This window comes from Pyrus communis, chromosome 5 (genome assembly GCF_963583255.1).
Source record: "Pyrus communis chromosome 5, drPyrComm1.1, whole genome shotgun sequence".
NCBI lineage: Eukaryota > Viridiplantae > Streptophyta > Magnoliopsida > Rosales > Rosaceae > Pyrus > Pyrus communis.
This window is the reverse complement of record NC_084807.1, coordinates 3,625,327-3,639,566: the sequence shown is the minus strand read 5'-3', so window position 1 is coordinate 3,639,566 and position 14,240 is coordinate 3,625,327. Positions and strand designations below refer to the sequence as shown.

General features: G+C 36.7%; 1 pseudogene; it reads right to left on the bottom strand.

Annotated features, from left to right (window-relative positions):
* Positions 1 to 6,199: 6,199 nt before the first annotated feature.
* On the bottom strand, positions 6,200 to 11,039 carry LOC137734138 (ETHYLENE INSENSITIVE 3-like 1 protein; annotated as a pseudogene).
* Between the last annotated feature and the right edge of the window lie 3,201 nt (positions 11,040 to 14,240).

Sequence of the window (14,240 nt, the reverse complement as noted above, 5' to 3'; positions counted from 1 at the left end):
AATGTGATTCAACCAGATGTTATGAATAGTGATTTTGGTGTCACCAAACCATTCAAAATATCTTAAGAGGCTTGTAATGCCGGTTATAAAAAAATATCTTTCACATGCTGATAATAATGTATTAAATTACATTAAATTAGTTGTCAAATGATTTTTTTTAAACAAACGATATTATCTACACTAAGGGGGAGAGGTGGACTTAGCCTCAAAATGGGCTATCAATAATGTGATTTAATCAGTTGTTCATTCAATATTATTTTATCTATTTTTAAACACGTTCAAAACATCTTAAGAGGTGTCACATCCCAGCCTCCACCATAGCAAGATATTGTCCGCTTTGGGCCACGCCCTCACTGATTTGTTCTTGGGTTTCAACACGAGAACTTCTCAGGGGGTCACCCATCCTAAGAGTGTTTTCGCCCAAACTCACTTAAATTCGGAGTTCGTATGGGATCCATAGCCAGTGAGTTCCCAAAATGCATCTTGCGAGGAAGAGATGGACATGTACATATAAGGCCAAGGATCAACCCTCATCCTGCCGATGTGAGATCTCACAATCCACCCCCTTGGGAGCCTGACATCCTCGTCGGCACACTCGAACGGATGGTGAGTTTGACTCTAATACCAAATTGTCACATCCCAGTCTGCATAGTAAGATATTGTTCACTTTGATCCACGCCCTTATAGATTTGTTCTTGGGTTTCATTCAGCTAAGTACTTCCTCTGGGCAGTTCTTGTGCCGAAACCCAAGAACAAATTCGTGAGGGCGTGGCCCAAAACAAACAATATCTTGCTACGGCAGATGCTGGGTGTCACATCCCAGTTCGCATAGTAAGATATTGTCCGCTTCGGGCCACACCCTTAGGGATTTGTTCTTGGGTTTCAGCACAAGAACTTCCTAGGGGTCACCCATCCTAGGACTGCTCTCGTCCAAACTCACTTAACTTCGGAGTTCTTATAGGATCAGGAGCTAGTGAGTTCCCAAAACGCGTCTTGCTAGGAAGAGATGTGCATGTACATATAAGGCCAAGGACCAACCGTCACCCCGCCGATGTGGGATCTCACAAGAGGCGTGTGATGCCAGTTATAAAAAAAGTCTTTCAGAAGCGGATAATAATGTGATTAAATTAGTTGTCAAATGATTGTTTTTTTTTTTTTTTAACAAACGATGTTATCATCACTAAGGGGGGATGAGCTTAACCTCACAATGGGCTAGCAATAATGTGATTCAATCAATTGTTTATTAAATATCATTTTCTCTATTCTTAATGTAAATTATATAGAGACCGATTTTATTATGTGAATTCAGCTGCTTAAATTGGTTTATGAGGGGTATTAAATTAATTGTCAAATGACTTTTTTTTTTTTTTTTAACAAATGATATTATCTACACTAAGGGGGAGGGGGTGGACTTAGCCTCACAATTGGCTAGCAATAATGTGATTCAATCAATTGTTTATTATGTAAATTCAGCTACTTTAATTGATTTATGAGGGATTTCTTCTAGTAAAGTCTAAAATTATTCGTTTACTTCAAATATTTAACTTTCCATTTGTCAATTTACGCATATAAATACATTTAAAACGTCTAAATCGTGTGTAGAACGCTGTGATTCAAAAAAATGTCTTCTATACGCGCGTGAGTGCATGCGTGAAGGCTAGTATAAATAAAGAGAGAAGACAAAAATAGTAAAATTTTCATAATACCCAAATTACCCTTATCTCATTAATATTTCAAAATAAAACAAATTCACAAACCCCACGTAGTGGGACTATGAGCGATTACGTTCATTAATTTTTTAAATACATTTTAATATAAACAATAATTTATTAAATAAGTAAAATAAAAGAAACAAAAGTAAAACAATAAAAAAAGTTAATTGCCACAAGCTTAGACATGTGATAAGAGACTAGTATTACAGGAAAAGCCATAAAGTTATCATTACATCACATGCTCTTTGGTACGTTAATTTGTCCAGTTAATTGTGATTCTTTACAGAGTATTCAATGGGAATATCTTGCATGGTTACCAGGTTGATGACACTTAGGCCATTTTTCATTTCTCTATATATTTAGAAGGTTATAATTTTCTTTTAAAAATTTCTTATTTATTGACCATACGTATTTGTTAATAATTTACCTCTATGTAAAGCAAAAATGTGCTAATTTTGTATTATGTATGTAGTAACCAAATTTCACCGGTCCCATAATGAAAACCACGTGTAATAGGCTAGACCAGATTGACGGAAGTACCCTTAAGGCGTCGCCAACATTTAACCCTCGTGTGGGTTGAGCATTAAATCACACCTTGCATAGATGACACATCTGATAGGCTAATGTGCGCGATATGCCTCACTTGATGGACTCATGTAAAACAATGTGCTATGTTACCTCTACTCAGCAAAGTTGATTGGTTTATCAAGCCAAGAAAGACCCAAGGAGGAGTATGCAAGTCCAGAAGGGATTGATAAGAAAAGATCAAGCAGGATATTAAGAGATTATGATCCATACAATCATGGCACCAACTGCTTAGTTTCTTGGACATATACTTAGGCTACAATTAGATTGCAATGTATGAGCTTGATAAGGAGAAGACCGCAGTCCTGATAGAGCAAGGCATATACTGCTACAAGGTCATGCCTTTTGGCCTCAAGAACATAGAAGATACTTACTAATGATTGGTAAACATGATGTTCAATAAGCAAACTGGACTAACTATAGAGGTCTACGTCGATGATATCATGTGAAAGGCAAGCAGTGCTTAGACCATATCGATAACTTGACGGATACATTCAACATCTTCAAGGAGTACAAGATGAAACTCAATCCCGACAAATGCACGTTCGGAGTACCCTCAGGCAGATTCTTAGGGGTACCTCGTGACCTAACGAGGAATCAAAGCGCACCCAAAGCAGATCCGAGCGATCCTAGATATGAAGTCCCCCACTGTCCTAAAAGAGATCCAAAGTTTGGTTGGACGAGCAGCCGCACTCAATCGTTTCCTCTCGTGGTCCACCAATCGATGCAAGCCTTTTTTCAAGGCAATCAGGAAGGCACAACAAGACAAGTAAGACGACAAGTGCAAGAAAACATTTCAGGACTTGTGCAAGTACCTGGCATCACCTCCTCTACTATCCAAGCCGGAAGTATTAGCAGACTTATACATCTATTTGGTAGAATGAGCTCTGCCCTTATACAAGAAAAGCTAGGGGCCTAATTGCCATTATTCTACACTTTTAAAGCTCTCCCAGGGAGGCACCGTCGTAGTCAACCAGAACAAGGAAAGAGGGAGAAAATGTGGTGGTCTGGTGGTGTGATTTCGCTAGATTGAGGATAGAAGGTAACCAATTGGGCAGGAAAACAGAGAGCAAAAGAAGTGGAGGGAGGTCTTAGCAGTTTCATAGTTATTGGGGGTCTCGCTAAGACCTCTTAGCGAATGGGTTTGTCCATGCGAGTTCCCTTTAGTCTTATTAATCTTAATCCTAGCACAAAATAACACACAGAATTAGATTAATAATTAATCTAGTCTAGTCTAATGATTGTTAGTGAAGCCAAACAAACATAAGTGACATTTTAGCTATGGTATATGGTAGCATGGTTTGAGTGAATGCAGAGTAGAATTGTCAGTAAAACCAATAAAAGTTGCAATGGAGAAGGGAAATGTCGAAACGTGCTACAAGACCCACTTCAGTGGAAACCCTCTCTTTCCCGAAAGGTCCAAACAACCAATTAGATAGATTACCTTAAAAAATTTACCTAACAGTGCTACTAAACCCACTCTAGTGTCTTATTTTCCCACCCACATGATAATCTCACCCATCATAGAAAATTAAAAAAGTAAAATGTTATTTCCCCACCCACCATTATTTCCAAAATAACCATAATATATATTTTTAAATAATATTATAAATAAATAAATAAAAATAGAAAAAAATGAAAGAAGATGCAAGACCTAAGATCTAGACATTCGTCATCTCCTTCACACCTAACGCCGCCCTGCAGAGACCTCAGATCCCCAAACCACTCTTCTTCCTCCTTTTTTGTCAAAACCGCATATCTCACACCCAATTCTCTTTTCTCTCCATTGAAGTTTCTTGCCTTCATCTTGCACACGCCCATTCCTTCCTCCAACCTTATCGTCTATTCTAACCCAAATCTTTCCCAACCTCTTTCCACCAAAGATATCACACCCCACCCACCATTATTTATTTATTATTTTAAATTATTTTTTGTTTTCTCAAAATTTTAGTACTTAATTAAATAGGGGTTTGAGAGTCTTCTTTTCAAATGATAAATATGTTATTAACATTTTCATTAAATGGTGGGTGGGGAAATAAGACACCGAGATGGGAATATCATCACTTTTTACTTAATCATAATTAACGGAGAAGGCTTTTACCATAATAGCCTTGATGACTTTTCAAATCCCCATTTGGGTTAATCATTCCCATCCACGTATGTACGAGACAACTAATTTGGGAGGTGATATTTGCTGTTATCAAAGTCTGTGTCCCCTCCTTGTCTTCTTCCTCGTATCCCTTTACCTCCAGTCCATTAACCAAGCAGTCGTCAGCCACGTTAACTATCCATTTAAAATCTGAAAACTACAAGCCACGTGTTGCCCTCTCTCTGCCCGCTTTAAGTTGGGACGAATTTGATATCATATAATTATAAGGTAACTCAATCCAAATTATTATTTCTTCGATCTAAAATATTGTTGTATTATATGAATCATAGTTGATAAATTATAGTATAGATATAGTACGTTAAAAATACATACATATTATTCGACAACTTTGTCAGAATGATACATTGAAAATTTTGATATTATTTATTATTTTTTTAATATGTTAAAATATATTTAGAATACGTGAATTTTATGTGTATTATTCAAAAATATGTTTAAATGCCATGTACCACACAAAAGAAAAAGTGAGCTAATTTTCATAAATTTCATCGTACATACGAAATACTTGTACAAATAAAATATTATCAAAATGTGGGAGAGATAAAAAAAATACAGTGCTTTATAAAGCTTTAAGAGAGAATACAGAGTAGGGGGACCTTCGCCTCATTAGAAACTTGACCCAAACCCTCTTTCTTTCTCATGCGGGGCCTTGAGAAGGTAACTTGCGTTAGGATAGTGTGGTTAAATATGTATATTATACGTTAGAGTTGTAAAACAACATAAAATATAAAGAATCATTAAAATGCGTACAAAAAAATGAAACTCGATATCTGAATCGGATGAAGGAGAGTGAAGGGGCAATGCAGTTTAGTTGAGATTGGCATGAGCTTGAAGAAGCGAAGTGAGCCTAGAATAACAACCTATAACGTTTGTTTTTGGCCTCTTTACTTGATATTATTTAGTGAACTGCTAGCACCCCTATAGATTAAGGCTCTTCTGAATACGTATGTACATTAAAGAAATAATACGCAAATTTATTAACCATTGTGTGAAATATGTATATGTTGGAGGCCTTTAAGGAAAGGGACACCCATTTTCTTTTAAAATATGGACTAGTTGTTCGACCCGCATCATATTGAACTTCAACGATTTGAACCGTCTATTCCTCAAATTGCATCACTTAGATCATCCTTACAAAATATTAGCCAAATCGGAAGTATTTGAGACATCTAATGTACTTCAAAGAAATTGACGAACACTTTGTTCTATAAGAAATAATTAAATTGCATTGTGATGTTTCAAATTTAATTGAATTTTTACAAAGATGATCTATGAATCGAGACTTACAAAATACACGATTCGGATTGTTGAAATTCAATATAGAGTAGACCCCACAACTAATTTTTATTTTTCGAAACAAATAAGAATTCATTCCCTTAAAGAGCCTGTATATGATAACATGATATTTACAATATTTATAATTACGTGTGCCGATATAGAAGTAGTTTCGCAGTTTAGCTACCACATTGTGATAGAGACTACCTTTCAAAATACTTTGCCTAACTTTGACCAGTTTTATGTCTCTTCGTGATTTGTTTTTCCCAGTCCCAGGACTCCTAACATCAAAAGACCATTGTGATTGATATAACTACAAAACATCATGGCTTGGAGGGGCCAACTTCATTCGTCTCATTGAATAATACGAGGACAATTCATATAAAAACAACTTACATGATATGTATGTATCGTATAACACGTATGTACCGTCACAAGACACATCACATATCTTTTATTTAAAGACACATGACCCTGTCATAACTGTGCACCTCATGCACGTCCTTGTCCAAGGAGAAACAAATTTGACTTGGGCACCTAATTTAAGTACACAAGCCAGAATGAAAATTGTTGGCATAAGACGCACATATATCAAAGAGAGAGCGACCAACATGAAATAGTTTTACTGCCACGTGATGTTCTAATCCAATAATACAATGTTAGTGTTGAAAAACTCACACATTTCATCGTTTTATTAGAACCGGAAGTCACTGTGACAGTGAACCTGTTTCATGTAAGTCTTTCTCCATACATAAATGTATGTATAGATTGCATTAAATAAATACATGCCAACGATGACTTTATCATCCCAAAACTGTGTCTAAACCATTTCAACTGAAGTACTGCACTGAGTACAACTATGTATCCTATACTTGGATGACAAATTTGCAGTTAGAGAAACTCCCCAAAGTTGTTGAGGGTCCGACCGATGAAACTGAACAACTAACTTGAGAACTTTCACCCAATCGGATGCTAAACTGTGTCTAGAAAACCTAAAGAAAACCTGAATTATCTCGAGATAATCTGAACTGGTCGAGATAATCTGAACTGTGTCTAGAAAACCTGAACTGTGCTGAGATAACCTCACTCTCCCGCCCACTAACATATGAACATCCTTATTCATATATTGGAGCAGTCAATGTAAGAAAACCCAGCTTCAACACATCCAAAATGGACCTTGCTCCAGCAGCGAGTCAACATTATAGTCACCTTGCGGCAAGCTGGTGCCAAATCCTAAGTTGTCAGCATTATAGGGATGGTTACCAAATGGATAATCAAATAAGTTGCACGGATCAAACTGAGTTTTGGTGAATTGGGCTGGAGGAGCTGGAGTAGCTGGAGGAAGCATCCGCATAGGTGACGCTTCAGACATGTTGGGTCCCATAACAACCCCTTGATCAAAGAAGAGAGCTGGAGGAGCTGGAGAAGCTGGAGAAGCTGGAGTAGCTGGAGGAAGCATAGGTTTAGGCGACGCTTCAGACATGTTGGGTCCCATAACCAACCCTTGATCAAAGAAGAGAGCTGGAGGAGCTGGAGTAGCTGGACGCAGCATAGGCATAGGTAACGCTTCAGACATGTTGGGTCCCATAACCACCCCTTGATCAAAGAAGAGAGCTGGAGGAGCTGGAGAAGCTGGAGTAGCTGGACGCAGCATAGGCATAGGCAACGCTTCAGACATGTTGGGTCCCATAATCACCCCTTGATCAAGGAGGAGAGCTGGAGGAGCTGGAGTAGCTGGAGGAAGCATCGGTATAGGTGACGCTTCAGACATGTTGGGTCTCATAACCACCCCTTGATCAAAGAAGAGAGCTGGAGGAGCTGGAGTAGCTGGACGAAGCATAGGCATAGGTGACGCTTCAGATATGTTGGGTCCCATAACCACCCCTTGATCAAGGAGGAGAGCTGGAGGAGCTGGAGTAGCTGGAGGAAGCATAGGTATAGGTGATGCTTCAGACAAGTTGGGTCCCATAAGCACCCCTTGATCAAAGAAGAGAGCTTGAGGAGCTGGAGTAGCTCCAGTAGCTGGAGGAAGCATAGGCATAGATGACGCTTCAGATGTGTTGGGTCCCATAACCTCCCCTTGATCAAAGAAGAGAGCAGGAGGAGCTGGAGTAGCTGGAGGAAACATAGGCATAGGCGACGCTTCAGATATGTTGGGTCCCATATCCACCCCTTGATCAAAGAAGAGAGCTGAAACAGCTTGAGTAGCTGGAGGAAGCATAGGTATAGGACCATAGGTGACGGTTCAGACATGTTGGGTCCCATAACCACCCCCTGATCAAAGACGTTATCATTCATCGGAAATTGATAATTCACCTGATGCTGGTTGTTGTCTTCTATACCATTGAGACTTCCAGGATCCGAGTTCTTGCTCTGCTGAATATTACTATCATAGAATGACACATGCTCAGATATCATTTTCTGCCCATCCCCAGCAACTCCATGTCCCGAAGCATTCAAACAACTTGTCTGCTTCACTGGTTGTTGAATAGCTGGAATAGGTTGGGAAGCGGGTAGAGAGCCCCCAAGTTTGTCACTGTTACAATTAAAGTGTGACATTCCAAACACTTGTGAAGAATTATTCCTGTGTGAACAAGTCAACTGGTGATTATTTCTTGCAGTTATGTCGAGAAAGCCTAGGCGATAATCATGATAAGGGCAATGCTGATATTCGCAGGTGTAAATCTGATGATTTAGAATCATGTGTGGCTCTTCAGGCAGCTGCTTCCTCTTTTGACCAAAGTTTGAATTGGTCTCAACCAGCTCTCCCTTAATATGATGCATCGGTACATCTCTTTGTCCAGCGGTTTCAGTATTGAAGTGATTAAAAAGAACTTCATTATTCTGTTCGTCATCAACCACTTCAACATCATAATCACTGGTACAACTGATTACGAAAGACTCACTCAAAAGAGGTGATGGAGGTGGAAATCTATCAGGATATAACATCTGAGCCAAATTTTCCTCCTGGTTAATGATGGCTAGCCAAGTGGTGCTCTCCTTAGCAGTCATTTTGTCCTGCAAACATCTAGACTGATGAACAAGCTTCCGGATCTTGGCAATATCCGGCGACATGTGCTTTATCACAGCTGTGAGAACACTCACCTTCCAAGCCTTCTTCAGATCATGAGGCTTCTTGTATGGGGGAGGACCCTGATCCTTGGGCAGATTAAATTGAGTCCACCATTCCTCATTGCCAGTGGGCCACCAAGGTGGGGCAACACCCTTGTCCAAGGGGAAACGTCTTTGGGGTGGATTGCAGTGCTGCAGCAAAGCCGACAAAAGTGAACCAAGAGTGCCGTCTTGGAGCTCCTGTAAGGTGTGATGAGTTGATGCCACTGCATTGGAGTCTTCATTCTTCCCAGGGATTGAATGTTCAGCCAGATACTTAGAAATTGCAGCGGGGCCATTACGATCAAATCTTACTTTTCCCTTCCACCATTCGCGAAGATTGTCAGAAGCACCAGTCACTGGTTTACCTTTTTTGGGGACAATCCCATAAACAAAACCCTCAGCTTTGCAAACTTCCATCATTCTTAACATATATTTCAGGATTGCATCTTGTGCCCGTGACATCTTCTTCCTGTGAGATTGTTCCTTTGGTTGGCACTGCCTTGCATTGTCAGCTCCTTCTGTTCCTTTATTTTGTTCCTTAGGCTGCTTCAGTTGCATTCTATATTTCCACACCCTCTTCTCAAGCTCATCAACCCCCAATTCTTCATTGCTGCTATCCTCCTCTGTTGCCTCTGGATCATGCTCTGGGGCTGCCTCATCTTCCTCAAGGGCAGCCGAAAGAAAGTCAAGATCGCCACTGAACCCCAGTTCCTCAAAGATCTCCATCCAGCACCAACACAAAGAACAACAATGATTGTATACAAATATATAACAACGGGGTAATTAAATGCAGTCCACGTCAACTTCACCACCCTTTTACTCTTTAAATGATACTCAACCCCGAAAAGAAATAAAATCTTCTGCAAATAATAATTACGAATAAGTCAGTTAAACCCGCAATTGTCGCATATGGTAGATCAAGAACAGAACTAGCAATAACAACTTTTATTCAATGCAAGAAAAAACAAGGCAAAGTTCATAATTTCACGAATACGATTAACTGCAAACATAACAAGTAGTACATTGAAGAAGTCAGAACCACTTAGACCAGCAAAGCATAAATGTTAAATGATCATGAATCAAAAAAGTAAATCAACAAACAAAGAAACGCAACTGATCTCCGTGTTTTTGTTTTCAACACAAAAAAAGACGGAAAAATCCAAAGCAAAACCATAATACAAGGGCCTTATGCATAAAAGCAACAACATCAGTCACAAACCAAAAACAAAAGATGATGTTTCGAATAACCGAGAAAATATAGTCAAAAACAAAAAGGCAAATGAAAAAACAGATCACAACTATTCAGTTTCATTTTTTTTCACAAAACCATGTTACTGATTTTCTTGATTTAACTCAAAATGCTATAGCTAGATATAATGGAGGTTTGCAGCACATATTCCACCTATCTAAGCAACAATAATTCACTTGTTAAATCGTTTAATCATTATTTAACATAGATACAGAAATTCGGGGTGGCGGCTTTTCGGATCATAAGTGGATTGCCCCGTGGTTAAGGCCTTCCTCCTCAACCCACCCCTCCCCTTAGTGTAGTTTGCTCTTAAAAAAATAAAAACAAACCCATACAAATACAAAATTCCAGAAGAAAAAAATTCAAAGAAAAACACGAAAAATAAAAAGAAAAATGAATGAAAATGACTTGAAAACTTTGATTTTTAACGATAAGGACAAAATAAAATAGTACCAAGATTTGATTTAGTGTAAAAATATGAATTTTCGTTAAAATAAATTGTACCAAAGCTTTCCGTTAAAGTTTCAAAATAAAAAGGATCAAACAGAAAAAGAATGGTAAATTCTCACACCCAGGACCTGCAACTAAAGGAACTACAATATAACATACATACCAGGAGAATAACCAGATAGCATTAGCACAGAGATCAACCATAAAAAATCCATGAAAAATCATAAGATGAATAAAATAAAAATATATCAATTCTACTATTAATTTAATTGTATAGACAAGAAGACTGAGAAATGAAACATGCAGTTTAAATAAATAAATAAAAAGGCAGAAAACGAAGGTACCTAATTGATGGGTAGGTAGGGGCGGAGGGATGGAAGCTCCTCCTCCTCAACACCCTCTGATTCCTCAGAGAGTGAGATAGAGAGGTGGTGTACTGACCTGAAGAGACAGAAATGGAAGAGGAAAAAGAGAGACAAAGCTAAGAAGCAAAAGTGACTTCTTTGTCGGAGGGTGTGCTATTTAACTACAGCCAGCATGCGTTATAACCGCTTCTAACACTTGGCACTGGGAGTTATTTTTATAAGAGTAACTTGCATAACACGAATAGTCCCGCTGTTCATGTTGATAAAATAAAAATATATTATATTATTTTTTATAACGGAAAGGCTTCTCTTCTCTAAACTAAAACTCGCACTAAAAACCAAACATAAATTTTAGCTTACATGCCTTCATGTGTGAGTATATTATTATTATATAATCATTATTCTTTTGTCATCAAAATGTGACAATTTCATAAAATTACAAACTCAAAATACACATTCCATCAATTGTAATCGCGTTTGGAGCTAAAAAATCATGCAGTTTAAAAACTTCTCATATTATTTATCTCGTGTTATTATAAATCCTAATAGAGAAATGATAAGCGCACGTTTTTTATTTTTTTTAACCTTATTACTCACTTCAAGTCAAATGTCTTAGTATTTCGCTTGAAGAGAGAGAAAAGTTGGAGGTTTAAGATAAGAGTAGCTTTGTATTTTCACTTTATCTTTTAACTAGATTATTACAAGTTAAAAATGTTGCCTAAAATTCTATATAGGGAAAACCATGGGCTAGTTTTTCGAATTTTCCAAAAATAGCCATCCACCTGTTTTGATACTTATACATGTCTTTGACTTGACGCGGGATAAAATATGTAAGCTTAATTAATATGGCTGGTATGGATACGTAATTAGCTTATTTATTAAAAACAATTAATATATCACTATATATGATTAACAACCCAGATGTACATTGCCATATTAGGGGTTTTTGAACGTTAATTCTTAAAAAGAATCAGATTTAATTAAGATCTAGTATTAGATTAGATATTGCTTCTGGTCCTTTAATGTGGATTTTATTTAATACCTTTTATTAAATATTTGGATTTATTAATTTTGTTTAACTTCCTTTAGTTATATCCTTATAAATGTACCTAATTGAGAAAACATTTAATGACACATAAGAAAAATATGTAAATACATAACGGTACTGAAAATATATAAAAAAGAATTAGTATCCCTAAATGTTTATATCGAGATATAATATATTAATTCGACCTTAAAAAAATACTAATTAAATGTTGTACATAAATGAAATACCGAATATATCGAATGAATTAATGTGCTTAAATGAAGAATACTAAGTGTATTAGAATATTTTATAAAAAAGAAAAAAATTAGTTTATCTAAATGTCTACAACAAATTATATTATGATGAATAAAGTAAAAATTAGAAAGAAAATGAGAAATAAAACATTACACATATTTAATAAATGAGGTAATTAAATGTATTCAGAGAATAAAATTTTGCTATTATTTATAATAATCTTACATATGCTTTTAATCTCACACAAGATTTTAATCTAAAAGTCATGTTTTCCAAGAATTAGAATGAAATTTTGCTATTATTTATAATAATCTTACATAAGCTTTTAATCTCAACAGTTGGTAAAGATCTAAAAGATAGAATTCAATGTATTTTTTAATTTATTTATAGATTGTTGATATAATTTATATACTCTTCGACATAAAATGCTGAAAAAATCATAGCTACGTAAAGAACTAAAAGGAGTGATGCTAAACCATCCCATTGTTTTATTTCTCTGGTCACATTATAATAAAAATTTTAATAACGAACTTATCCTTTTTGAAAATGACCATTAAGGCCCTACATGTTGGGACCAGGATCCTCTCATAATCTAAGGATGAGGATCTTCATGACCAAGCGATGTGGATCGTTAGATGAAAATCCAACGGCTACAAACAGGAGGATCCCTTTAAAATTATAATAATTATAATCGTTGGATGAAAATCCAACGGCCCACATCCCTTGATCATGAGGATCCTCATCCCTTGATCATGAGGATCCTCATCCTTAGATTAAGAGAGGATCCTGATCCCTACATATTGTCCAATCATGTTTGCCACATCGGCAAACAAAAATAACTCAATAAAATAAAATAAAATAAAAATAATAATCCAATGCCGAATTGATGGCATCAACTTAATAACCATTCACGACAACTCCACCCACAAGTCTCTCTCGCATGGTTTGAAAACTTTGAGTTGTAACGATAAAAACAAAATAAAGGGTAAAGTAAATAGTATCATGATTGATTTTTTAGTGTAAAAATGTGATTTTTCATTAAAGTGAACAATATCAGAAACTTTTCGTTAAAGTTTCTATTTTTTTGCCCTTAAAAGTAATAGCACTAATAGGGGCATTTATTGTTTCACCTCTATTACAATTAAAAGAGACAAAATTAAAAGAGACAAATGTATATTTCCATCCCAAATGAAGATTAATAGGGCAAATCCTTCTATCCCCTCTAATCCGCCGCTCCTAAAAATCACTATTCTTGTACTATGTCACTGCCAACAAGCAAAACCGCATAAAAACCATCGCTGACAAGCGATGCCACATTACTCGCTAGGCAAGACATCATGTAGTACAAACAAACATGCACTAATTAGAGAACAAAATCCACCGGTTGGCTCATCTGCACTTATAACTTTACCCTTTCTAGTGAGATCCGCTGCTAAGGAAAGGCAGAGCCTCAACAAATCTGATCATGGAAGGCGATGCCACCACCACCACGAATCAGTCTAGAGGATCAACTTCCGAGCCGCACCCTTGAAGTTGTAGTTCAGGTTTGTGAAAATTGCGGGTCACATAAAGAGAGAGTAAGTGACGCCTTACAAATGCGTCACATATATGTGATGTTGTATAGTACATGTGGCTGGACAAAGTTTTTTTTTTAAATTTAATTAATTTTTTTTTAACAAACGATATTATCTACATTAAAATGTAACAATTTATTAAAACTGAACATAATTAGTAGAAGAAACTTTCATCATTATTATTGTACTAAATGAAAGCGTTGTCATATTTCAAACAGCATGCACCTTAACAAAACACACTTATAAATAACGAGGTTGTAAACATCAACTCCATCCACATCCAAGAGCTCATTCACATCCTGAGAAATTGAAATTTAATAAATTTGGTAAAGTACTATGGCCGGACTAAATATGTTTCCAATTTTAATAGTTTTTCTTTTGGCGAGCCCATTCGGAATGGTTTTTGCTTTCTCAACCATGGATGAACGCTCACAACATTTCACAGAAAAATGTGGTTATGAAGT